Consider the following 5,150-nt stretch of genomic DNA (forward strand, 5'->3'; position numbering starts at 1 on the left):
TTGCCATCAGTTGGCTAGCAATGATAACGAAAAGGCTTCTGAGTATGTCCCATATACCTGCAATCGGATAGTAGCCCTATTTTTGTTTTTGTTTCCTATTCAATGGTAAGTTTTGTTTTTTTGTTTATTGGTTTATGTAATTTAACATATGGGAAACAGTTATGTGGTTACGTCCAATGTAGTTGCGATTGGGTTGAATGAAAGGCAAAATATACAGTAATGTCCCAATTTTCAAACCACCCGATAAATTTTGGGTATAAAATAGAGTGCGGGCAGCCATGCTGCAGCAAGGGATCTGGCAGAACGTGGAATGCACATGAAACAGAATATCTATTTCGGGAGAAAAAAAAACGCCTCCTGAAAGAAGCAAAATTCGAGGAGATGGCTTTCTCAAGAAACACGGAAGCTCGATCAGAAGCTCAAAGCATCCTGTAAAGGCTGCAAACCGTGAGCCGAGATGTGCGAGGATGATGATGGAAGCAATTAAATGGATCAACGTAAGGTTATCGTAAGGTGGAAGCAACATTTTGATGAACAACTGAATGATGCTGAGAGCGCAGGGAATTAGTGACAAGACAACTGCGGAAATGTCTGCATCAGTACTTCAGCAGACTACACAGCGTAACAAAAATGACATTTTTGCGTGTCTCAAGGATCAAATTATGTGTCTCTAGTAGATTTGGGGCTGCTGAATCTGATGCCGTACTCAGAAATACTCCAGCGCGTCACAACTTTTAGCTACAGGTCGCCAAAGTTACATAAAACACTAGTTTCATCGATGTTTACATAAAATTTAAACAATGATTTATCAAAAATGTTTGTGATCTAATCCGCCAAGCATGCAAAACTTCATTTCAGATATAATTTGGTTGAAATTGCAGGGTTAAATATAGATTAAATCGATTTTTCAAACATGATTACAGTCTCCATACAAATTCTTCGTTTCTCTTATATGGAAAAATACAATACTTTTCTATACCAACAAATATAACTTTTGAACATCGAAAGTATTATGAACTTTGTTGATAAATATTGTTATACATATGAAGTTTGATTTCTGAGGCAAATTAAGCAAATATATTGCCATACAAGCTGGCAAACTTGCATGCAAGTTGGCTGAAATAGCCAAATTTTGCATTTTCAACAGCTCAAGAACTAGACGTGCAGTGATATTTCTGGAAATGACAATGAATTCAGTAACCCTTAATTAACCTTTCGGTCGTCGCGCGAATTTTTGTAACGCGAGTAGTCGCGCATTGTACTTTGTACAACACCAAAGATGGTTAGAAGGAAAAAGATAACCGACTCTCGTGTTTTCTAGGCGACATGAATAGTGTCGCTCTGGTGAGTCAAAAGCCAACTAATATGCAATGTTCTTCTAGTGACCACCAGATGTTGAGGTGATCGTTTTTTTATTACGCTTGAAAAAAGGTACACTGCTCAAACGTGGATGTGCGACATTGCCAATCATCTCTAAATGGCATAAAATGTGAGCAAAAGAAAAAAAAACAGCACATGAACAGTTTTTAGTATATATAAGAATTACTCAAATTTTGTGTTGTTCCAGAAAAGCCTGATGTTATGTGAGTCGAACTCACTTCTGTGTAACAATTTTTAAGCGTGGTTGTTTTGATTTCTTCCACTTTTCGTTTTTTGATCGCACGATGATTTTAATTTAGCTGAATATAATTGTGCTTATTATGCGCGGCGACGAGTCGAATGAGGTGACAATTGTCGACTCGCTCCCATTTGATTAACATTAGTCGTCTCACGTCACTCGCGGTGAGAGCGACTCGTCTCGACTCACACGTCGCGCAGAATAAGCACTAATGTTTACGCGCTTTTGACTCAACAGATTTCAGTAGTGTTACTTGAATAACGTGTCGTGGACAAAATATATGGCAAAATAAAAAGTCGATCATCTTTTTCCTTTTAACCATCTTTGACAACACCCTTGGTTTTGCGAATATCCCAGGAGTCTGACCACTTAGAAAGATGACGTCTTCGGCAAAGTTGTTCAGTAGCTCAAGGGCTATCATTATTTTAGCCAAGAAATTCGGGATTTTGCCACTAGGCGGCGCTAGTGAGCATGAAGCTTTTGTTTCGCAGATCTCAGGATCTCAGACCGCTTAGTAAGATGGCGTCTTCGGCAAAGTTGCTCGATAACTTATGGACTATCATTGTTCGAGCTAGTTGATTCAAAATGTTGCCACCAGGCGGCGCTAGTGAGCATAAAACATTTGTTTCGCAAATATATCAGGAGCCTGATCACTTAGAAAGATGGCGTCTTCGGCAGAGTTGCTCGATAGCTCAAATTTATTCTTTGTTTAATCCTTAAAGTTCGAGATTTTGTAAAATAAAGATAGTTCCTGAGCTTCTGAACAACTTTGCTGAAGGTGCCTGTCTAAAAAGATCCTGCAGTATCCGCAAAACAAAAATTTTATGCTGACTAGCACCGCATGGTGGCAAAATATCCTATTTATTGGCTCAAATAATGATAGTTTTTTTTTTTATCATTATTAACGAGATTTTTAGCCCTGGGCTAGTTCATCTCGGGACCAACGGCTTTACTTCCCTTCCGAAGGAAGTCGTCACTGAAATTTTTAGTGACTATGTCGGGGATGGATTCGATCCCAGGTCCTCGGCGTGAGAGGCGAGTGTTCTAACTACTACACCAGGTCCGTCCCCAAATAATGATAGTCCTTGAGCTACTGAACTACTTTGCCGAGGACGCTATCTTTCTAAGAGGTCAGGCTCCTGAGATATCTGCAAACAAAAGTTTTATGCACACAAGCGCGACCTAGTGGCAAAATTTTTAATCAACTAGCTCGAACAATGACAGTCCTTAACTTACTTAACAACTCCTGATCCTGAAATATTTGCAAAACAAAAGTCAAACATGCTCACTAGTGCCACCTAGCAGTCAAATTCCTAATTAAAAAATGGTACCATCAGATAGCGCTTCACCTCCAGAACAACTTTACTAAAGACCCCAAGTTTCTATATTATCTGGATTTTGAGATATACCGATTCAAAACTGTGGTTTACTCGAACCATATATTGTTCTTTCATTATTATGCGACTTTCATGTACATTTGTTAATTTTACTGCATTATAAAGGGTCATACTGTAAATAAAACTGTCGAGTATTGTTCTTAAGAAGATTCTTGAGGAATACATTTTGGTTTGGTGTCGATAGATATCTTTATTGCAAAATGAGAGCATATAAATCACAACTGTTGTACAAAGTACAACAGCGTGACAGTCCAAAGTTTAAGGTAATAGCAGTATTTTAGTAATTGAGACAAAAATCGTGTTCCGCAGTGTTATGTAAACCAATCAGGCCCCGCATTGAAAAAAAGGTAAGGATGCCATTCTGCAGGCAAGAACCATAAACATAAAGCAACTGACAAGAATGGTGTCGGAGCTAAACTCATCAAGATGGGCCCGGAGAAGCCGGCCATTTGTCTGTACCGATTGAAGCCACAATCTGGTTTTGTTTTCCAGCTACCGGAGGAGTGGGTGGAAATTGCTATCCCAGATCATTTTCCGTCGATTTTCACCTGTTGTAGTGACGAGTTCGTTGGCTGATGTACCAGTTCTTTACTGTATGAAAATTTCTTCGAAAATGCCGTGAATACGGGTCCGAACTCATCACCTCTCCATCGATTTCAAGACGGCACACGCCAGTGAAGACCGCGTAGGGCTATGGAAAATCATGGACGAGAACAGTTTTCCCTGGAAGCTCACAAGACTGATTAGAGCGATAATGGAGATGTAAAAACTGTGAAGATTTCATGCGCACGTTTTTTTTTAGATATTGCGATAGAAGTTATGCGGAGAGCCGGGTTTAACAATCGGGGTATGATGATTTTCAACAGATCCAATCAATTTGTTTGCTTCGCAGATGACATGGACTACTTCTGCATTTTGTCTCGCGGTGAAAAGATATTTTAAGATAGAAGATTAAGAAAATACGTCGACATTCAAGATGTCGAACTATTCAAAGGTTTTTAGTAATGACAAGAAGAAAAAGCTATGCGTAATTCAATTACGGTCGAACATTTGAAAAGGCGGCAGACCTGTACACCCACCTGATACGCGGTGAATGCGCGAGAGACGAAGTACAGGAGATGAGCGCAATAGGGTTTGCATAGGATACAGTGTGACAATAGGCAATAGACCTTCGAGGTGGTTGATGAGTTGCTCTATCTTGCATCATGATAGTCATGAAATACTAAACGCATCATCGGTGCAATTCGTAAAAAAATTGCGGTTGAAAAAGATTTGTCCCGCACCAAATGTACGATGTATATAAAACTGATAAAAATGGTAGTTCTCTTTGGACATGAATCGTGGATTAATCTCGAGGATGAACTGCAAACTCTCAAGGTTTTCGAACGCCGGATGCGATCTAGAACATTTGATACAGAACGAAACTTGCTAATCTGTGATATGGGAGATCCAAAATGACGGAACAAAATTTTCAGGCAGCTTCTGTAAGCCTCAAGCGTAGATCTAAAATATAGTGGCTCGTGGGATGATGCCGAGCCAAAGTTTTACTGTATTTTCCCAATAAGCAGATGGAGAAGACGATAACCACTGATGTTTTTTATAATATAATTAATATAGTATATATAATATATATAATTAATATATTATGCATATTGCTTTCGCGTTGAAAAGTTGTTTTTATTTTTCACACTCCCAAGCAAGTACTCCTTTTTTACCAGTTTTTACCAGTTATCGAAGTTTTAGTTCAATATTCCTGAGCGTAAATAATCAATTGAAGTAGGTACACACAATTTGAATAAAAATAAGCGGAACGATTTTTTTTTTTAAAATTTGGTTTTTTATGTTCCTCATTTATTTTTATCCCCCTACCACCCAAATGGTTACGGACATAAAAGAAGGTTAATATTTGTATAAGCCTTATCTAAAATGAAAATTTATTATGTATAATAATTAAAAATACATAATTATGTGTGCCACCCACTATTTTATAAATATTTCCAAAACAACGTGAATACATGACATTTACAATGCCGTAGGCAAGTATGTTTTAAATACAGTCAAACCTCCATGAGTCGATATCTGAAGGGACCATCGACTCATGGAAACATCGAGTCATGGAATACATCTTCCCTAAG

This window comes from Aedes aegypti, chromosome 3, assembly GCF_002204515.2.
Source record: "Aedes aegypti strain LVP_AGWG chromosome 3, AaegL5.0 Primary Assembly, whole genome shotgun sequence".
Lineage (NCBI taxonomy): Eukaryota > Metazoa > Arthropoda > Insecta > Diptera > Culicidae > Aedes > Aedes aegypti.